Source organism: Theropithecus gelada, unplaced genomic scaffold (assembly GCF_003255815.1).
Source record: "Theropithecus gelada isolate Dixy unplaced genomic scaffold, Tgel_1.0 HiC_scaffold_15884, whole genome shotgun sequence".
NCBI classification, from domain to species: Eukaryota; Metazoa; Chordata; class Mammalia; order Primates; family Cercopithecidae; genus Theropithecus; species Theropithecus gelada.
In genome coordinates this window covers 5,313,252-5,337,321 of record NW_020257641.1, presented here as the reverse complement: position 1 = coordinate 5,337,321, position 24,070 = coordinate 5,313,252, and positions in this window count along the sequence as shown.

The window sequence follows — 24,070 nt, the reverse complement described above, 5'->3', positions numbered from 1 at the left end:
AGAAAATACATGAAGATATACCAAGAGTTCCCACATGCCCTTCACCCAGTTCTCGCTAGTGCCACGGCTCACACTGCCATGGTACTGTTGGGACTCAGAATATCATATCTCAAAGCATAGTCCTCTGGCTTAAAGGGTACTTTGAGCTAAAGGAGACTGGAAAAGCCTCAGAAACAGAGTCTTTCTGACCTTTTCCTTTTCTCCTGACTCCAACCCCTGTTCCTTCCCCTGAAGAGTTTCATAGAAACCAGAATTCCTCTCTCCTAAGCCAGGCCATAGAAACTTGAACTCTTCCCCAAAGTCAGCCATAAAACTTAGAAAATTAACTCCCTGACCCTCTCCCTCTCTCTCCAAGACCCTCATGTGACAGGTGTCCTATCTTATACCCATAGGAAAGGAAGGTCACACAGAGGTTCGTGTTCGGGTGAGGGAGAAAGGACAAGATGGAAGAAGGTAAAGAAGGTAAACAAGATGGCGCAGTTCCGGGTTCTCCATCAGCGACTTTCCCATGCCCAGGAAAAACTCCCGTGCCTGGGAAAAACACGGATTGTCTGCGCCTGCGCATTGTGACGTCAAAATAAAGAAACCAAAACTTACCCAGCCATGCCTATGGAGACGCCCTTACCCCCGCCCCTGTCCTGCCCACCTCAAACCCCATCCATAAAAGGCCGCTCCCGGCAAACTTCCTCGGCCCCTCCTCATATGCGGACCTAGGAGCCTCGCCTGAGAACGCCGGATCGACTTCCTCGGCCTCCACTGCCAGAGACCAGTGAACCTCGCCCTTTCCTCCTTCACATTGGCTAGCTAATAAAGTTTTTTTTACCTTGCCTACGTGCCTCATCTCTGGCGCCTGCTCCGGTGGTCACATAAAACAAATCAGTCAGGAAGAATCCAAACACACAGGCCTTGCCAGGCTCCCCCTCAGGCTGTCACCTTTAGATCACACTCTTCGATCCAGTTATGTTTCTACCTGACTGTCTGTTTTTCATCAAACCTAAGAATAAAAATGCACATTTCCCGCTGAGGCTTTGGCTCTTCGTTTCTGAAGGCTCCCACATCACATAAAACTTTGATTAAATAAATGTGCTTGCTTTTCTCTTGTTAACCCATCTTTTGTTACAGGAGTGTATGCTGCGACCTTATGATGGGTGAGGAAAGAGACTACAACTTTCCACCCCTACAGTACAGTTGTCGAAACTAAGAAACCGACATTGGCATATTACTACAGACTTGATTCAGACTTCATCATTTTTATCACTAAGGCCCTTTATGTGTTTAAGGATCAAATCCAGAATACCACATTGCATTTAGCCAACATAGTATTTTAAATCACAACCTTCCTGTGAATGGGGATAAGATTAACTATAGTTATGAATTCTAAAAAGAAGGATGTCATAGCATAATGAATCATAGTCACCCGCTGACTTTTGTTTTTAATAAAAGGGTGCTATACTATGCAAAACCTGTTTCCTAATAAAGCATGGTTGGAGCATTGTCCTTTGATTACAAAATTAACTTTTCTTGTTGACTTTCATTATAATTCCAGAATATTTTATCCTTGTTGCTGAATGAGCTTCAATAGACAGTGCTTCCTAACACTTAACTTTAATTTCCCTCTTTTCATACCTTTGAGCAGTTAATGATCTATAAACATATTCTTACTTGCATTAAGATGTTGATGCGGCTTTCTTCTTTTGTAATTTTTTTTTAATCTGTCCCTTTTGGAAATTAACTGTGTATGAGGTTTTCTAAGAATGCATTCGCAGAAGGGTATTTTGAGAGCTAATTATGCTGAATGGAATCGTCTCACCACTGTAAGGTAAGTTCGTGCTCTATGATTTGTGCAAGTCCCTCAGCCTACCCACAGCTCATCCCAGTGAAGGAGAGAAAGGGGAACTCCACAAAAGTGGGATCCCAACCAAGTTCTGACAGACAGTGGGGAAAAGGAGATGCAGCAGAAATGAAATAAACATGTGACATGTATATAATATTCTATTTAAATATATTTTATTTCACTAAGCGTAACAACATCCTTTTAGTCATTCACTCTCTTTACTTCTCTTCCTTTCCTTTTATTAATAGAAGTAAGATGTAACAAATTAATTTCAGTGTCTGCCATTGTCCTCCCATCTCCTCTCTCTCCCAAAGTCTTCCCCCAACATAAAACCTTTTTGATTTTTGTTTTTGGTATTATAGTCTTTATTTTGATATTTTAATGAAATACACTATTAAGGCATATGTTACACACACGAACTCACAAACACACACACACATGCACACACAATTTGTCATTGGCTCAAATGGCAGAGTCAACCCAGATGAAAAAGTGTACGTCTGTAGGCTGCAAACAAGGTTTGTGTTTTTGCTGAACAACCTTGTTTGAAATCCATCCCATGACCCCCCCACCCCCAGCCTTCTTTTCCCTGGAGATCGCAAGGATAATAATGCATACCTAGCAAAGAGTTGATGCCAAATAAATGGTGGCTTCAATTATTCGATTTTCCTCCTCAAGTCTCCTGTAAGGGTACCCTATGCACCAGTAATAACCGCAGTTTTACTTTGGTTTGCTTTCCAGAGGAGAGCTTGGTTTGTTCTCAGTCTTTGTTCTGTATCCCTGCCTTGGGTGTTAATAGAGGCTGATGAGTGGGAGTGGATTTTCTAAACACAGAAAAAAGAATAAACAAAACTGTCAAGAGAAAAGAGTACAATCTATTAGAGGTTTTGATCACCCTATTTGTCACAGAGAAATAACAGATGCATTAATGCACACAGCACTTATAATTCAGAGATCATCGTTACACCAAATGACAAATGATGTTACTGTAATGTACTATTTGTCTTTTCTCACATAGTTAAAAAACCATAATTACTGAAAATCATGACAACTTGCCAATTAAACAGACTCATTCACCCACAGATGAAGCATGCATCTTTGCATTTTGCAAATTAAATAGAGGTGTGTGGGGAGGATAAGAACCAAAGTGTGTAGTACAGTGATTTATTAGGAAGCTTGAACAGGTACACATTAAAAGTAAAACAGTTTCTACCTGTTTTCTAGAGCATCTGAGCCACCTGAAAAAATTTCCAGTTGTGAAAAACAGTAATCTTTCTGTTTTCTTCCTAAAGGCTTTGAGACTTCATAACAATCTTACTAATAAAGTTAATCTAATCGCATCTTTCTTTTACATTTATTGTGCCAGTGGACAAATGATCTAGTACAAGTAAAAAGAATGGATTAATCTTATATTATTTGAAAAAAATAATTTTAAATGTACATAAAACCTCTGGGCATACGATTTTGGAAATAAATAATAAAATGCATTACCCCCAGAAAAACAGTACAGAAAGGGAGGAAAGAGTCCAGGATATGGCAACAGACAGCTGATTGAGTGCCTGAAAGGACTTGAGAGAAGGGCTGGTCAGGGCTAGCTAACATCCAGCCCTGACGAGGAGAGAAAAAGTGACAGTATACTCAATACATAGTGTTTCTGGTCTGGGTGACTTTAGGACCCAGGAGGATGAAGGTAGCCCTCTTAGCAAGTGGAGCTCAACTTTGTTCACATGCCACAAGAGTCTATGGATTCTGTAATACACGTCAATTCCTAGAAGCAGAAGCTTCCATTTGCCTTTGCCTGCTGACAGACCACCTCTATATTTGGCAGAAACTACCTCTTTTGTTACACAATGTAAAATAAAGAGCCATTCCCTTCCTTGAGAGAGAGAGAGAGAGAGAGAGAGAGAGAGAGAGAGTGTCTTAAGGTACAACAGTGTAAGACTGGGCACGGTGGTTCACGCCTGTAGTCTTAGCACTTTGGGAGGTCGAGGCGGGCAGATCACCTGAGGCCAGGAGTTCGAGACCAGCATGGCCAACATGGTGAAACCCTGGGCTAATTAATTTTAGAATGGATAAAACCCAAAAAGCAGTTTTCGTTTGCAAACAAAATTGTGTTACAGTCAGAGCTTTCATAAAGAAAAGTCCAAATACTCCAAACTCATCTTTGTATTTTGTGAGGATAGGATCATCATCAACAGCAAAAATATCTACTTCTTTGATGGTACTGAAACTGGAAATGATAATTTAAAATACAAAAATAGCCAGGCATCGTGGTGCATGTCTGTAATCGCAGTTACTTGAGAGGCTGAGGCAGGAGAGTCACTTGAACCCAGGAGGTAGAAGTTGCAGTGAGCCGAGATCATGCCCCTGCACTCCAACCTGGGTGACAGAGCGATACTCTGTCTCAAAAAAAAAAAAAAAAAAAAAGACAGCGTAGTAATCCAAACGCAGATATTTTAGGTTTGTTTAGTAAGATAAATTCTGTTGTGCATCAACTAGAGGCCACCATGGAGAATGTGGTTAGGTGCACAGGTTGTGGGGACAGTGGGTAAAGATCTCATCCCAGGGTCCCCACATCCTACAGTGGCTGCCACAGGGCAATTCCCTTAAACTCGCTCTGCTTCTGTTTTCTCCTCTTAAAATGAGCCTAATCACAGTACCCAATTCATAGGGCTATTGTGAGCATTCGTGAAATAGATCTCCTGCCTGTGGTAGATGCTCAGTAAGTGTTGGGTGTTTGTTGCTGGGTGGGAAGGGATATTTATTTCCTCTGTTTGTGTTTAGACAGCAAAATTCTAAAATTGGTGTCCGGTTTGTTAGAGATGGATCTGATTTGCAGACACCATTGCAATGAGGAAGTTAGCAGAAATGTGGCCTTGCCGTCTGTTGGAGTGCGAGATTTGCCAGCTACAATTATAAAAAGGGCTAATTAATTTTAGAATGGATAAAACCCAAAAAGCAGTTTTCGTTTGCAAACAAAATTGTGTTACAGCCAGAGCTTTCATAAAGAAAAATCCAAATACCCCAAACTCATCTTTGTATTTTGTGAGGATAGGATCATCATCAACAGCAAAAATATCTACTTCTTTGACCGTAATGAAACTGGAAATGATCATTTAAGCAGGGAGCACCAGTGTATGAGACTATAGAATTTCCATTTGCGCTAGCTGTACTTCTCTCTTACAGAGCTGTTGGAATTTCCCTTGGGAAAAGATGCAACGCAGACTGGCTTTGAAACTCGGACTCCTTGGCCAAAACATGCACATTTGTTTCCTTTTAATTTGTTCAAATGCATCATCAACACAACCAGAATCCCTGTGCAGTTGGTACTGGGCTAGTTCATTAGCAAGTGTAAATAAACAGGTGAGAGAAAATAAATTGGCTGTTTAGAATATATTTTGCCATTTTTTGGCAAATGGTCAAAGGGACAGCTTTTACATTTCTAAAGAAGAAGGTGACATATGACTTGGATGGATGGATGATCCTAATCTACTGTATTTCACCAACTCTTACTTAGAGCAAGAAATGGAAATATTATCTCAGCAGAACCACAGTAGCATCCCATAAGGAGGAGATTGGGAGAATAGAGAATTTTGGGGTCTGAGCTCAAGTGACTTAAGGCAGAGCTTTCAGTGCAGAAAATCAATTGTCATTGGGCTTGGTTCATAATGTTGTGGTTTAGGACAGGTAGCACAATTCAGTGGGGTCTTGAAGTGAGTCTGAGGAATAGACTAGGTTGGATAGGGAGCCAATAAGCAAGCCATTTTCCTGGACAAACCAGTTTGTGGAAATTCCCTGAAGCAGCTGGGAAGTTATTTATTGATTTATGCCTTTATCTTACTAAAAAAAATAAAAAGAATGTCCTGGAATAAATTGTGAAGTTATATGTTTATAGTCAGCCTCCGTCCTCCATCCTGATAGTGAAGCTCTGTGAACACAAGTTGTCCCTTCTCTCCTGATACCATGTCAAGTGCCCTTTCCCTCATACCACACTCTTCTCCTCTCTGCCCAGGGCCAGAACTCTGCTTTAACTACAGAATGCCAATTCCATTCCCATGCCCTATCTCTCTTGCAAGTGCACAGCACTGAAGTTTAATACTTTAAAGCTCTCAGTCTCAAAGTCCTGTCTGTGAGCTGGCTCTGAGCTGCTTGTGCTTTAATTCCCTGGGGAGTTTTTCTTTTCTCCTGGAACCCTTCATTTTTAATGTATCGCATATTTTTCCAGAGGATGTGCAGAGCCAGGTTTGTGAATCCTTGAACCAGGAGACAGAAATGAGTAATAATTCAATGTTTCTTCAGCTGATTAAAGGCAAAGAAGACCTAAACACCTTCTTGTTCTTTCTATGACACCATGAAGAATGTCGGATTCAAATGCTTGTAACTGAAATGATTATATATGGTATTTAGGACTACACTTTACTAGCGATAAGCAGTACCAGGTAAAAGGTTTAAATACAATGCACAGAAGATCTTTTTCAATTAAGAAAATTGCTCTCATCAACTTCTTCCCATTAAAAGTTGAGGGAGGGAAAAAGGTGAGTCACATTGTGTCTGGATGAAGCATTAGACCACAGGGCCGTGCAAACACAAAGAATGAGAACCACTGGGCTGGAAAGGAAACACAGCTGGAAACTGAGTCTGTGAAGCTGCCTAAATAGCAGTTGTAGGGGATCACATTTGCATTCTGACAGGAAGTATGTTGCCATAATTTGGAGATGATAAAGGAAGTGAGAATTACCGGTTCTTTGTGACTGCAGGTATGAGAGATAATTTTTTTTTAATACTGGAGGAATTCTGAGACTCCCCCATCCTCAGGGGTAGGCAGCCATCTCTTTGCCCATGACTACAATGGTCCTCTATTAGAACTGGTATTTGCCTTATGTTTTCAGTTCAGGCAGGTTGGGCCAGGTTATGCCTCAGTAACAAACAGTCCCAAATCTCTGTGACTTTACACATCAAGCATGCCCTTTTCCTTCACAATAAACATCAGTACAGTTCCACCAGGAGCACCAACATTAATGGGGATCCATCCCTGCATGTACTTGTATGACGTGTTAGCAGAAAAGGCTGTTGGGAGTCATACACTGGCTCTCAAGCTTCCATCTGTAAGTAACACAGTTCACTTCCATTTCAATTTCATTTGCCAAAGTTAGTCACATGACCACACATAATTTCAAAAGGGGAAGAAAATTTATCTCTACCATATGCCCAGAAATAAGAGAACCAGAGCACATTATTTATCAACAGCCTCCAAACGTTAACTTAGGTTTGAGAAATAGACATTCTCACACTCAAATTGCAGCTCCAACAACAACTACTAGGCAGCCTGAAAAGTACTGAGAGAGAAAACGGGTCCCTAGAGAAGCTGTTTGCATTATCTCTCCGATGGTTCGTATTGATGGGCTGGGTTGAATTAAAAGGGCCAAAGCAGGAAAGACATTAGCTATCCCAATCTGTCCCATCCTTTAATCAATGCCAAATCCCTCCCTGCTGTGAAATGTTCTATGACTGTCTCAGGCTGCATTGTTCTCTCTTGTTTCTTCAGTTATCACCAATACCTAGCACATGGTCACACTTTGATAACAATGGGGGAAGTGAATGAATGCTTGTAAATCAATATTCTGGGGGAAAGAGTTCTTCTCCTCTATGCCACTCCACAAAGTGCCTAGGCCAAGGATGGGCACACAGTACAAAAACCATAAATCTCTAACAGTTGATTGACTAAAAACAATAATAAACACCAAATTGATGGATGTGAGCTGAGCCCCTGATGGTTCCCTCAAAGAATAGATGCCATTTCTATTAAAAGCACATTGCTTATTCCTCCCACTCAGCCTGGCCACACAGAGTGAGTTGGAAGACTGCTGAATATAAATGACATTTGGCTGGGTCCTTGTGAGGACAGTCATTAATATTGCTAACAGGTCCATGTGTTAAACTTGGCCCAACACGGGCACCAGATGCATCCTCCCAGGCAACCTGGGGGCCCTTCTGATGACTCCTCCAGGCCAGGCACACTGCATCTGCTTGCATTCAGGCAGCCTGGCCACTTGGCTGGAGACAGAGCATCCATGGCAAGAACGAACACTCTCCCAGCAAGGCTCTACTTCATGAAAAATGACTGTAGCTGGGGAGGTTTAGTCCTGCTGGTGGATCTGGTCTACAGACGGTGTACTTCTTCTAATGACAGGGACAGTCGATTGAAAGATCATCTAGACCTACTTCTGCAGTCCCAGAGGAGTTAGATAAATTCAACAAGGATTTATAATAATTGTATGCCTACTTTGTATCTAGTCCTGTGTTCAGGAAAATGGGCAATCAGAGATTCAGAAGAAAGATGAACCAAGGCGTCCTTTGACAAAGGTGTGATCTTAAAGTTGGACAGTGTGTAATGAGAGAAGGAAATAAATTCCTTACAAGGGTTAAACATTTTTTAATCCACTAAAGGATTCACAGACATTAATTCTTTTAATATTCGCAATCATCCTATGAATAGATACTAATATCTCCATTTTCCAGATGAGGAAACCAAGGCTCAGAGGTGACACAGCTTCCCCCAAAGGTCTGACACTTGATAGAGTCAAGATTTAAACCTCTGATTCTGAAGGCTGTGTTATGAGATTATACATTATATGTTGAGGGCTACTGAGTTCAAATAAGTCAGGCTCAGAACATAATGAATAATAAGAAACATTTCCAGAGTTCTCAATAGGCACCTGACAACTTTCTACGCCCATTCTGTGGAATAACTTGTTTATCTTATAGCAACCCCATCAGTTCAGTACTAACATACCCTCACTTTATAAATAAGGAAACGTGCACAGAGAGTTTACATAATCAGCCCAAAGTCACACAATGAAGTGGAGAAGTAGGGATTTGAACCCAGATGAGCAGAGTTTGTCTTCCTGCCCACTACACTGTATTAGTATTACAAGTAATGGTCACTTCCTTCCTTTGAGCCCCCCTCCCCAAAATATGACCAGGCCATTAACCGAGAGGGTTATTTATTGTTTTTATCTATCTTGTCTCAAAATAAGTTTACAAACTTTTAGAGAACAATCTCCCCTGGCTTTAGTTGTCAAAACCTAGAGAAGGAGGGCTTTAAAGATTAGGTGTGGTCAGAGTTGATAGATAGATAGATAGATAGATAGATAGATAGATAGATAGATAGACAGATAGATAGATAGATAGATAGATGATTGATAGATAGAGATAGATGATAGATAGATAGATAGATAGATAGATAGATAGATAGATAGATAGATGATTGATAGATAGAGATAGATGATAGATAGATAGATAGATAGATAGATAGATAGATAGATAGATAGATGATAGATAGAGATAGATGATAGATAGATAGATAGATAGATAGATAGATAGATAGATAGATAGCTAGATAGACAGACAGACAGACGATAGATAGACAGATAGATGATTGAGAGACAGATAGAGATAGATGATAGATAGATAGATAGATAGACAGACAGATAGACAGATGATTGATAGACAGATAGAGATAGATAGATAGATGATTGATTGATAGAGATAGATAAATAGATAGACAGACAGATAGATGATTGATAGAGATAGATGATAGATAGATAGATAGATAGATAGATAGATAGATAGATAGATAGACAGACAGACAGGTAGATGATTGAGAGACAGATAGAGATAGAAGATAGATAGATAGATAGATAGATAGATAGATAGATAGATAGATAGATAGATAGATAGATAGATAGATAATAGATAATAGATAGATAGATAGATAGATAGATAGATAGATAGATAGACAGATAGATGCATATAGATTTTTTTAAAAACTTCTGTCTAAGTTAGGAAGAGTGGAGGAGGGAATAGATCCCACAGGTGAAAGTGTTAGTTACTCTCCTCCTGAGAAAGGTGATAGGACTTCTGTTAGTAATATTGCATAGTAGAAAGGCTGCACATGAGGAGGTAAGGCTCCTAGCCTCGTGAATAATCTCCTTGTACAAGTTTACTATAGAAACAGTAATGCAGTCAACTTCAAAAAACCAAGCAGATTTAGACAACTGCATTCCTGCTGATCACTGCAGACAGGCCATAGGACCTGAACCAAATGCTTTGGAATATGGTGGTGCTTACGGGTTCCAAAATGAATCTCAAGAGGGTGAGAGTTCTCCACAACAAAAAGATGTGAAGTTTCTTTTCTACTTGGACAAATAGGGGCTTGGACTCAGATTTCATTTAATTTGAAACAAATAAAGAAATGGAAGGTTCTTAGATGTGAGTAAGGAAAGACCCTTTCAATGTGTAGATATTATCCTGAAATTCTGCAGTTTTAATATTTAGTATAGTATTAGCTTGAATATCTGGGAAATGCTTCCTTTCTCTTTTCCCTAATTCACACACACACACACACACACACATAAATACACACACACACACACACAATGGAAGAAAAGAATGGAGAGGAAGAAAAATAACAAAGGTAGAAAGATTTTTAGTGGTGGATACAAAAATGAATATTAACTGTTTTTCCAAGTAATAGAATCAGATATTTAGTTTAGCAGGAGATTGTTCTGTATCTAATTTTTCCATTAAGATTTTCATAGAGAGAGACCTGATAACCATTTTTGCAATGAATATTGCCAAGGTGTACTTGCATGGTTGAAGGGGAGGAAAATGAATATGTGCATTTAAAATTTTTATGATTACATTTTTAGTAAAAGGAGGAGGATGACTGGAGTTTCACAACTGCTTTAATATAATTGGTTCCACTTAGAGGAGATGACATGTTGAAACGTGATGAGTAAAGATGTGCAGAATGCTTTCCCAGTAATTGGAATTCAAGCAACAATAACACTGGGCATTGTTGGATCCTTTACAGCTTTAAGAAAAAGGTCTCCTTTCTTTGTTTTGGGAAAAAGTGTGCATATTATAGGACATCATGACTTTATTCAACATTAAAAAGAGAAATTAAAAATTATTTCACCTGAGTGCATCTGCATCTGAATCAAGCATATGCTTAAGTTTATGCAACTTCTAATGCACAATTTCTTCTTCCAACTTTCTATTGCTATAAAATGGCAGGATTTTAGAGCTGAATGAGTAATTTTGTGTCAAATTCTCACTTTAGAAATGAGGAAATAAAGGCCTAGATAAGTAAGGTAATTTACCTATAGATACACAGTATATTGATGGTAGAAATGGAACCAAGCTAAGAACTCCTGATTGTGCTTCTTGAATAGCCCATGATGGGAGGGTCTGAGGAGTGGGAAAGAGACTGTCAGGAGCCAAGGACCAGTTATTCTGGAGAAATATTAAGAACTGAATGAGAATAACAGGTGGTAAAAGGCCATTGGCTGTAGCAAACAGATTACAGATGATGTCTATAGTCAGGACTTTTGTGGTCATGAGGGGTAGAAAACCATCTAAAACTAGCTTGAGCTAAAGGAAAAAATTACATCCTCATGTTACCAAGAAGTCTGGATTTAGAAGTTATTTCAAGTACACCTGGAAAGAGGTGCCCAAATGACTATCAATGCTTTTTCTCGAGCGCTGTTTCTTAGTTTTCTGTATTGGTCTCATTCTTTCTTACAGGCAGTATCCTCCATGCAGTGAGAAAGAGGGCCACTTTGTCATCCGTATTTATGTTCTCCCACTTTGGCAGCCTCAGCTGAAAAAGAAGGCCTGCCTTTCAATATTCAAACATTAACTATGGGGCAGAACATTAATTTCTGCCCCACAGGTATGTGTTGGTAATTAACATATACCAACTCTATACTCAAGAAGTTGCTATTCTTGGCCCGAGGTGAATAACATTTTAACTCTATAGCTGGTGCAATGCACAGAGATTTTATGATTCCCTGACCAACTGATTACATACGATAAGATTTATCTTAAAAATAAGAGGAAATGTAATTGGAAAAATCAGGGTAAACATTAAAACAATAGCTTGAGTCTTCCTTTAGTGACCAACGAGCGTATATACACTTCTTCTCAAACATTTGCTCTAACATATTACAAGTATCTATGTACAATTAAAATCATATTCAACACTGCCCAAGGGGATATAGCCCAAAGTCAGTTCCAGATACTGCATACTAATTTTATGTCATGACATATCAAGAATCATAAAAGAATTCATAATACAAAATGAATCATAAATGGATTCATGCCATGAAATGAGCTTTGAATCAAAGGAATATTCGTTGTGCCTGTATTTCTACTAAAATCCTATTTCAATATTCTGAGATCTATGAATAAAATAAATACTCAGTTTCATCATCTGAAACATACCAACTTAAAACTGACTGGAAAAATGTAATAATCTCAAACACTCCCACTTACAAAGCAGAGAAAAGGAAATATTATGGAGAGATCCTTGATCCATAGCACATGCCAAATTCTCCTGGAAACAAAGAATCCTATCTCTCTGCATTAGTTGGGGAATAAGAACCTTGGTCAGTCAATCTTGCTGTCCTACTTTCTATGCTCTGATATCGTTTCCTCCGTGGTCATGCCAGGCAGAGACATAGAAACAAATTACGTTCTAGAAGTTCTATCACTTTAGAAGTCCATTTCCTGTAGGGACAATGGTAGGAATCTTTGGGTTGCCTTTGAAGTTGAGAAAACCTTCATCTCTAAAGCATGTTTCTCTGACAATAGAACTACTTTAAAACCCCAGTCAACTTCAAGGCTATCATATTCCTAAGGACTCCCAGTTACAAACACTGGGACATTTTTAAAGATATGATCCATGTATGTGGATCCCAACCTGGTACATTGTTTTTTTTGTAGCAATAGGCCTTGATGCTAGGCTGTAATGGATGCCATGGGGTACCTCCTAGAACCCCTGTCCAGGTCTAAAACCCTCATTTCCCTACTTCTGGGAGTTTTAGCAACCAGTAGCTTTCAGCTGAATTCTTTTTTGGAACTTGCCTTCAACTAAACAGCTGACTCTCACAATTTTTCCCCTTTCCTAGTTTAGAGGCACATTTGATGACTGGTCAACATAGGGGTATAAATGCCTGGCCCCCCTGTTCAACTTTAGACAACTCTGAAGGGCCAACCCAGCTCCATGACTTTATACAGAATTGACCAGTGTCAATACTGCTATAGCATCACTCTGCCCAATCTTGCTGCCTTTATTCCTCCACAGGTGTGGATTCTGAAAGCATTCCTACTATAAGCATTCTGCTTGCAAATTCCCATCTCAGTGTCTGCTTCCCAGGGAACCCAACCTATGCCAGGCAGCACCAGGAGTCTAAGAGACAAAACTCTAAAATGAGATTATTGGAACTTAGTTAGATAACTTGCAGGCTGGCAGGCAATAAGGACCCCAAAAATGGTGATTGGTGGAGCACGGACATTCCTTGGCATATAACAGTAGAGTAATTATTAAAACATTCCCCAATATAACCAAGATTGCATACCAAGAAAGGAGAAAGCGTTGATATGTGCAATGTGTAAGATAACCAATAAATATTTGAGAATTAATAATTATGAGCACTATGGAACTGGATGAATGTTGCTGTGCACAATGAACACTATGAAGAGGGACAATGAAGGGCTGAAGGTGATTCATGTCCAACCAAAGACTAAGGTCAGAGGGTCTTCTCAGAAGCATAGAGAGAGGCTCACCCCCTGCAATGGGAGAAAAGAAAAAGCTGAGGCTGGAGCCCAAGACTGAATTATAATAGTAACAGAGCTCAAAAGAAGGTTGAATGTTGCACCTTAAGAGGTCTGCTATGACAGAGTCAGGCTTCTACTGGAAAAGGGTGGACTTTGGAATAACCAAAAGCTGCCAAATTTTAGTGAGGCCTTCTCTCAGTCAGTCAGCCTTCTCTCACCAGAGGAGCCAACTTGTAGGATATACATACATACATCATTGTGTGTGTGTTTGTGTGTTCACACAGACACACATGCATATGCATATATGTATATGTGTATATGTTAATATACATATGATTTGCTATAAGGAATTGGCTTACACAATTGTGGGGGCTGGCTAAGCAAGTCTCAAATCCATAGTGCAGGCAATCAAGAAAAGAAGGCTGGAAATTCTTTGGCAGGAACCAAAGCTGCTGTCCCCAGGTAAAATTTCTTCTTCCTTAGGGAAACCTTAGCTCTGCTGTTAAGGTCTTTTATGTGATTGCAATCAGGCCCACCCACCCAGATTACTTTGTGTAATTTCCTCGACTTAAAGACAACAAATTGCAGCTATTAATCACATCTACAAAATACATTCATAACAACATCTAGATTACAATTTGGTTGCATAATTAAGGACTTGAGGTTGGCAGAGTGGACACATAATGCTGACCCTCCTAGGTCTAGAGCGGAAAAGGGCTCTGCATCAGCTCCAGGCTGTGGTTCCTCATATTCATGAGCTCATAGCTTCAGTGTAGCAAAAAGAGCACTGCTTACCTGAGTCTCTGCCTAGGGTCTCATATAGCTATAATCAGGGAGTTGTCCACTGGAGGGAAAGATGCAGTGTGATATTATGGTGAGACCCAATAGGAGAATCACATCATGGATGAAACCAAGGAGTGGAAGTAAGAGAGGCTACTTTTACCGTCATTCCGAATTTCCCACTTGGTGAACCTGGACCTCCCATTTCCAAACCTTGTTTAGACGTTTTGATTCCTAGATGGAAAACAATTCTACCAAGTGAAACAGCTGAATCCTACTATCCCAAGTGACAGCTGCTGCTTGGTCACTTCTGACTCTACTCTTTTTGCCAAGAGACCAGCAGATGAAGGAATCAACATCCTGGCAGGACAAATTATTCTGATCATCAGAAGGTTGTTCATCTATCACAAAGATGGGAAGAGCATGTGTATTCCCCAGATGAACCAATGGGTGTCTTTTGGTGACCCTCTTTCCTCAATATCTTTCAGAATTGTCCTAAATTGTACTAAGAAGCAAATTGTTTATACTCTGCATCAACCAATCATTAGAAATGAGATTCTGAGAAGTGGGCAGGACTTCTTTGGCCAAAGGGGCTTTTTCAGCTAATGGCAAGTCCCAGAGAAGGCTCCATTGGAACTTTGTTGGCAATTAACACTTGCAAAAGCTGGAAAAACTAGTGGGGTACCTGAAGTTATAATTAATTTAAGTTTTTAAATTACTGTTATAAATTTTATTATTATATCATCTAATCTTTTAGTCACTTTTTTGTCACAAACACTGTCTCCCATTCTATTCATTACATCATTTTTACTTGAATCTGGAAGACTTTTGACTGCTTCAGACAAACAGAGTAAGGTAGAAATGAAGCTATGTGTCTTCCATGGCTAGGTCAGAATAGGTCATTCAGCTTCCCGTTGATCCTCTTGGGCAGTCACTCTGGGGAAAGCTGGCTGTTGTGTAAGAAGTCCACCTACCTTGAGACTACCTTGCTAGAGAGGTCGCATTTGACAGCTCATTTGACAGAAACAGCTGAGTTCTTACCTGATAGCCAGGAAAACCACCAACCATGCACATACAACATCTTGAACATACAGCCAAGCCAGGTTTTCTGATAATGATTTCTAGCTGATGTCTAAATCCAGCTGCCTAGAAGGACCAAATACAAACCATCCAGCTAGGGCCTTCTCAAGTTCATGACCCACAAAATGTTAAGAATAATAAAATGATTGTTGTGCACAACTCAGTTCTGAGGACAAGCTGGAAGGGTCCTAAGGAGACTCGTGGTGGAAACATGATGGGACTCGAGAAGGTTGTTGGAGAAGAACTAAAGGAAGACGGCGCTGAAAGCTGAGGAGTATCTTGATCCTGACACTACCATGTTGGAGAGGTTCTAGGGAGGCATTCTGAGTAACATTCTTCACTGAATTCTCAGACGACTGCCAGCATCAACTCCTAAATATGTCTGTGGGCCTTTATAATGCCCAAGAATTCTGTGTAATATAACTTCTATATAGGAAAGCTTTTGAACTTGAACTTTCCTTTTGATAACCAGCCATTTTATTATTTATATTTGTTATGTTAAGTTTTCGCGTTGGAAAGTCAACACCTTAAAAAATGATAGTTTTTTAAATTATTCAAATATTTCATTTTTCTTGTTGCATTGACTAGAAGAGCCAGTGTTAAATAAAAGTGGGCACAACAGATACTCTTGTCTTCTCCTACATTAATGGCTTAATAAGCTTAAGTTCTTAAAAAAGCTTTATTAACAATAATAATAAGAGCTATTGTGGATTACTGTTGGGTGCTATATGCATAATAATGTCATGTCATAGTTCTTAAGAGTGCAGATTCAAAAGCCAGACTTATTGGATTCTAATTCCATCTCTGCTCTTCGTGATGTAGGGCAAGTCATTTTACTAGTCTTTGCTTTAGTTTCCTCATCTATAAAGTGGGGAAAACAATGGTCTACTTACCTCATTGGGTTGCTGTGGGGATTAAATGAATGGGTAAAATTAGCATCACTTAATGCAATGCCTGATCCTCAGTAAGTGTTGTGTAGGTGTCTGTTATTATTAACCTTTATCAAGTGTCTTCTATGTCCAATTTACTGCCATATGCAAGGTTTACAACCTTTCTGTGAAGTATATACTATTTTCTTAATATTTCAGGGAAGGAATCTGCAGCTCCAAATACTCGTATAACTTGCCTCGTTGCTTAACTGTAAATGACAGAGCAAGCTTTTGAACTCAAATCCATTTAACTTTCTTTCTCTCCCCCCTCCTTTTTTTTTTTTTTTTTTTTTTTTTTTTGAGATGGAATCTTGCTCTGTCACCCAGGCTGGAGTGTAGTGACATGATCTCGACTCACTGCAGTCTCTGCCTCCGGGTTCCAATGATTCTCCTGCCTCAGCCTCTTGGGTAGCTGGGATTACAGGCTCATGCCACCACACCCAGCTAATTTTTGTATTTTTAGTAGAGACAGTGTTTCACCATGTTGGCCAGGCTGGTCTCGAACTCCAGACCTCAGGCGATGCACCAGCCTTGGCCTCCCAAAGTGTTGGAATTACAGGCATGGGCCACTGCGCCCAGCCCCATCTAACTTTCAAGTTCGTATTTTCCCTCAGTGGTATGATATGCTTCTAGCTCCATGGCAAGTACTTTGCAAAAGCAAAGAGAAATATTATACATAGTTCCTTCCCTTATGGGTCTTAAAACTCCAGGAGTCAGTTAGGGCTGCCAGTAAAGCACTCAGTTTGCTGGATCACTGGAGAGGAGGAGAGAGGAGCAGCCATGAAGAACTTGGCTCCATTATAAGTTCTAAATTTTGAATGTCAAGGAAAGCAGCTGCCCTGGATTTCCCTGAAGAGCAGTGAGCTGTCAGATGCTGAGATTCCATCAGACAAAGAGCCCAGGTTATCTCCCTGCAGGGATCTGATATTTGACCTCACTTTGCTTTTATTCTGAAGTCATAATGTAAGGTTGAGATGAGGATAGCCAAAAAAATGTCTGGCATGGAAGGTTGGTTCCCCTGAATAAATTGCAATGATTAGGAAATGAACATATTTGGAGACCTTTGAAATAACGTTTCCATTTTAATAGTGCTTTATTGCAAACTGGCTGTCTTCAACCTTGACCTTCCTTATGACATTCAATTCCATATTTTCAACTGTTTCCTGGATGACCCTATAGATAAGAACAATAAAATCCTCTGAATTAAAATAATCCAAGTAAAACTAAAGTTATCATCCAAGTTTACCTTCCCACCTACACTTCATTGTCATTGATATTGTCATTCATCTTATTGTGCGTGCTTGACACTTAGAAATTATCCTTGATCCTCTGACCCTCTCCTTCAAGATAAACACTAGGTTCTATTGAATTTTTCTCATTTCTCTCTCTCTTCCTCTCTTTCTCTCTCTCTTTCTGACTTAAGTACAACTATCTCAATAGTTTATACCTACATGGACACATGGTCCAATCACTATTTTCTAATAAAATCCCCCTTTCATTTCAAATCCCTTCTACCCAATATGTCAAAACAAATAATTCAAAAATCCTCTTGAGTAGGGAAAGAGAAAATTAGCAACTTTTTATAGTAAAGAAATTTGGCACACTCTATCTTAACCATGTGATAAAGGTTCACATCACCAGATACGTCACGTGAATATCGTGACCCCATCATGTAAGGTGACCAGAAGGGCCCTGGAGTTTAACCCCAGTGTAATCATGAGAAAACAACATCAGACTCACCCAGGTTGGGAGAAATTCTAGTGGACATTTGGCCAGCACCCCTTAAGACTGTTAAGGTCATTAAGAAAAAAAGGGAAATACTGGGAAACTGTCACAGACCAGAGGAAAGGGGGAGGAATGATAATTAAATGCAATGTGGTACCCTGGGTTTGATCCTGGAGTGGAGAGAAGGCATTCATGGGAAAGCAAGAGATATGCAAATGGCTGGAGTTTGCAGCAATGTACCAATGCTCATTTCTTAGTTTTGGCCAGGTACCAATGAGGAAAACCAGGAGAAGGGTATATACAAAGTCTCTTTATAACCTTTTTGTAAATATAAAACTATTCTGAAATAAAAAGTTTATTTAAAAAATGCTCTGTGTGCAAAGACTTTCATTAGAGCCCCACTGTTCATCAAGTCCATGTGTAGAATCCTGCTGTCTTTGGCTCACTACTGCCTTCTTCAGTCATCTCTGTAGGCAGAATGCCATTCCCAAAGATGTTCACACCCTAATCTCCAGAAACTATTAATACATTACCTTTCATGGTTCTATTAAGGTTATTGGTCTTGAGATTGGGAAAATTTTTTTTTTTTTTTTTTTTGAGACGGAGTCTCGCTCTGTCACCCAGGCTGGAGTGCAGTGACGCGATCTCAGCTCACTGCAAGCTGCACCTCCCGGGTTCACGCCATTCTCCTGCCTCAGCCTCCCGAGTAGCTGGGAGTACAGGCGCCCGCCACCTCGCCCGGCTAATTTTTTTGTATTTTTTTAGTAGAGACGGAATTTCACCATGTTAGCCAGGATGGTCTCGATCTCCTGACCTCGTGATCTGCCCGCCTCGGAAATTATTTTAAACCATGTGCGTAGGCCCAATCTAATCATATGAGCCCCTGGAAAGCAGAAAACGTTGTTTTGTCTAGAGACAGAAGAGATGTGGCAGAAGGGGAAGTAGGAGAGATTCCAAGCATGAGAAGGATTTGGAGTGCTGTTGCTGCCTCTGAAATGCAGGACCAGAGAGAGGCCACAAAGCTGAGAGCAGGCCCCAGCTGACCGCCAGCAAGAAGAGGAGCTCAGTCCTACAGCTGCAAGGAAATGTTTTCTGCCTATAACCTGGGTGAACTTGGAAAGCTATTTCTTTCCAGGACCACTCCATAACAGCCCCCACCAACCAATATCTTCACTTCGGCTTTGTGACACCTAGAGAAGAGGAATCAGCCGAGCCAACCTGGACGTCTGACCTAAAGAAGCATGAGATAATAAATGCGTGTTGTTTTAAGTTGCTAAAGTGGTAGTAATTTGTTATAGCAGCAATAGAAAGTTAATTCATCCTGTATATTTTTTCTTTTTAGTCCAATGCAGTCTTTTTTCATCCTGCTTTTTACTGTCTCTGCCATTCACTTGGTATGTGGGGGAGTTTGCCTTTGATTATTTTTCTCAACATGAATGCATCATTTTCCCAACTAGGTTATAATTCCTTTGAGGACTATGGTCTTGCTTTGTTCATGACTATATGTTCGTGTGTGTGTGTGTGTGTGTGTGTATGTGTGTGTGTGTATTTCCAGCTGCTTACTGTTCCATTTGAGACTTCCTGATCGTGCCTGCCTGCATCTATCTTTCAGGCTTTTCACCCATCAGTCTCTGACACCTACCCTAGATTTCAATCTATACTTGGTAAATATTTGTTGTATATAAAACACCAGAGTCCAATGTCCTAATCATAGTCGTTCAATAACGTGGTGATGATGACAGTGGTGAAGAAGTAGAATGAAGAGAGAGAAAATAGTCTCAGATTCTGAGATAAGAGAATACGCAAAAATATTATGAGTCATGACAAATATTCCTCAAAAATAGTGATTTTCAAGCTGGTCAATTGCCCCAGGAGACACTTGGCAATGTCTTGAGACATTTGTTATTGTCATCGTGGGGGAGGGAGATTTCAACTGACCACTAGTGAGTAGAAGCCAGAGATGCTGCTTTAACATCATATGGTTCACAGAACAGCCCCTACAACAAGGAAGTATCCAACGCAAAACACCAACAGTGTCCTCGTAGGAAACCCTGTTCTAAAACCACACTGCTCAGCTATGCATAAGAGGTAAGGTAAGGTTCCTGTTGTACTTTGGAACATAAGCAAGAACTGGAACAATTGAATAATCCACAGGCTCAGTCCTTAGGGAGGCTGTAATTACCTATGAACAATAGCATTTATTCTACACTTCCGTGAATGTCTCTGCCATGTCTAAATATGTTTATCTGTCCATGCCTAAAATTAAAATATTTTCTTGAGCTATAAATTAGCATTGATGTCTCTCTGTAAGCCAGCTAACCCCAGAGATGAGGTTATGTCCACAGATGCTACAGGAAAAACCAGTTCTCAGCACATTATCTAATTAACAGCTAAGCCTGCCATCCACTTAGCACTCCTATGTGGTATGTCCACTCTTTCGAGGAGAGCCCTCATTTTCACAAATGCTCACGTTCAACCCTTATCATATTTATCTTGTCAAGTTATGAAAAATTGTTGAAAAGTCATTTTGTACATTTTGGACATTTGAGCCTGAGAGAAAATGCTGAAGCCCAGTCAAGGGTCCATTTGCCACACGCCACTTCACCAGAGGGAAGGAAGCGTCTGCCAAAGACTGTTTTTCTCTCAAAATTTTCAAATAAATAATTTCTCCTAAACCTTCCCAGACTCCAATGTATCACTTTTCAAGCTGCTTGAAAGCTAAGACATCTAAACAGGAGAAATTTAGTTAAGGAAAAAAATGTAGCTTTCAAGCTCAGAAGCTGGGAAACTGCTTTCACATGAGAAGTTCAATTTAATCTGAAAGGAAGACAAATCTATCAATGTCCACTCGACTTGTTCCAAAACCTGAGGGACATTCAGTTTCCTCCTAGTGGAATCTATGTATTAGATGTTATTTGGGTCTTTCTGTTCCTGAAACACTTACTTTAAGGTGTACCATGTAATTGAATTTGGCTTTTATTTTCTCTTAGTCTGCGTGTGTCTACATTTTTCAAATGCTCCTTAGATTTTTAGCTACAGGTAAAATTTCTCCAAAATGAGTAGGTGATTTATGTCCACATGCAACAACATTCAGTAAAACCAGGGAACCAGGCCAGAGTTCTCCAGTGGACTATAAGGAGTTTATCTGCTTCTGATTCAGTGGCTCTTTCCTTTTATTATGGGCTGCTGGAAACTGCTCTAGTGGAGTCTCTCATCAATGCCCAGCCATGTTTAGGGGATAAGAGTCTGACAGAAACACATTTCAGGGAGAAGTAATTTTATTGGCGTTTTACACAAAGACCAGCTTTAATAGCCAAGCCTGAGTCTAACAATTTCTATTAAAGATATCAGGCTATGTAAGATCATAACTTGGACCCTTCCAGTTGATGAAGGAATCTAGCAAACCTCATACAAGCATGAGACACTCGACCGTCTCTTACTCCACTGAAAGAAAGCAACTTCCCTTTGTCAAACACTCGCACTTACTAAGTACTGCACACCGATGGTCACTTGTAACTCCATTTTGCAGGTAAAGAAACTGAGGTTGAAAGAGTTTTAGTAACTTCACCAAGGTGGTAGAGAGAGGAATTAGGATTTGATCTGGAATGTGCCATGCTCCAAAGCCCTTGGTTTATTTCCCCCATACATGGACTGATGAACCCTGGAGTGCCAACCGCAGCACTCACACCAGCAACAGCACTGGATGTCAAGAAAGGTAGAGAAACATAGGCTTTGATCTATAAGTGCAAGCATCCAAGAGTATAAAGGGCTTTTTTTTTTTTTTTTTGGTTTGTCTGTTTATAGTTTTGGGGACTCTTTCCTCAGTGGAGAATAGAGATGCACCATGAGTTAGCAACCTCTCAGTCAGCCAGGCCTGCATCAAGCATTGGCCCTTTCCCTACCTGTGTCCAGAGTGACCTTGGGCAGGTGATCGAAACTCCCCAAACCTCACTGTCTTCATTTCCCAAATAATGACAATAATAATAACTCTGGCCATGCATATTGTTTGAAAGCATCAAATAAAATACCGCCCCGAGTGATCCTTGAACATGTCAAAAAGTATGGAGGTGTTCTTAACCGTGCCCCCTCCCTCTCTATATAATAAGCTAAGACTGAAAGCTTAGCTAGAGTCTTACAAGGCCAGAAACCCAGCTGATTCCTCTGGGTTTCTTAATCAGCTACTGTGGCTGGCAAAGTCTTCTGAAGAAGCCCCGGAAAACCCAAATCTCAATAGAGAATCACATTTTCACTCTACGCTTCCTTTATCCTTACAGGAATTAGTATGAGTTTAAAACAGAAATGTACACTCAAGACAAACAAAATGCACTGTGACTTGAGCATATGCAGAATGTCAGCAAGGGAGCCAGCATGGGAGGAGACATCCTCCCATTTTGTGAGACAGCTGTGGCTCACCTTTCCCTCTATGAAAAGCCAGACCCTGTGGCTTTTCTGCAGGATTACTAGAACCTCAATGAGCCCGTGATAGATCTGACTTTCAGAATACTTTAGTAGGCTCTGTGCCTCAGACACACCATGCTCATCTCCTGTTCCTGCTGACATGTTTATTTCAGATGGCAGCCAAGTTCATGGAGGGTCTGGCTAAGAATATCCGGGACTCTGCCTCCTTCACTCTTCTTTTCATGAGTTTTTTCAGAGATCCAGAAAGTTTGTTAGAACAGCTCCTTGTTTTCTGGCAAGCAAATTATGCCAAATCCTCTTAATAAAATGAGAGTTCACACTGTGGTCAGCAGCCTCCAAGGTGGCCCCAGAGAGCCTCACCTCCCAGAACTCACATTCTCGTGCACTCGCTTTCCTTTAGGTTTGAACTGGACTTACTGACTTGCCTCTAATTCGTAATACGTGACAGAAATTATAAGGTGTCATTGCTGAGATTAGGTTTATGTTACAAAGACTGTGGCTTTATCTAGGTGCACGCCCCCACTCTTTCCCTCTTACTCCTTTTGATAGAGGCCAATCCCCATGTGTGAGCTGCCCTTGCAGAAGTCCATGTGGTAAGGAACTAAGTGACGCCTTTGGTCAATAGCCATTGAGGGACTGAGGCCCTCCATCCAGCAGCACATGAGGACCCGAATGCTTCCACAAACCCCTGAGTCCAACAGCACACAAGGAGCTGAATGCTTCTCACAATACCTTGAGTGAGCTTGGAAGCAGATCCGCCCCAAGTCCGGCTCTTGTGTGACATCACAGTGCCCACCAGCACTGTGATTGCCACCTTGTGAGAGACCCTGGGTCAGACGCCCTGAAACCAGCTGTGCCTAGATTTCTGACCCACGGAAACTGCAAGATGACAAATGTTTGTTATTTTAAGCCCCTGAGTGTTAGAACAATTTGTTACACAGCAATAGAAAATGAATACACTATTCTTAGCAAATATTCCCAAGTGTCTAACTTGACAAAGCAAAAGAACCTCCTTCAAATAAGTTCTTCCCCAACCCCAGAGAACAACTCTGAATACGAACGAGCATATCTCCATCATCAGGTCTAGTGTGCCTGTTTTCTGAGGCAGGTATAATACAACAGTAAAGAGGCCAGACTTCTGGGTTTAAAGACTCACTCCACTAACTTCTTCACTTTAAGTGAGTTATGTAGCATTTCTGTGCTTCATATGTATAATAGGAATGATAATCATACCCTTTACATTGAATTATGTCAATATTATATTAGTTTATGTTTGTATTGTCAGCATGTAACACAATTTCCATTATATAGTAAAGGTAAAATACATTTTCTCATGAGCGAATAGGTATGACTTAATCTTTTTATCCATCTAACTATACTGCAACCTATTTGAGGCCATGGATCACACCTCATGTTGTTATTTATTTCATCATATCCCAACATGCTATGCACAGAAAGGTAACTCAGGAAATATTTGTGACTACTTTGACACAGAATAATATTGATCCATTAAAAGTTAATTGGTTGCATATTCTTATTTGAGTTCTTTTTGCTGTGGATACATACATAATTTATCCTTCCCAATTCTACCATCCATTTGCATTTTTGGCAATCTGTAGATTTTATAAAGTGTCTAATTTTCTACTCAATTTCCTTCAACTGACATGAATTAAATGTGTTT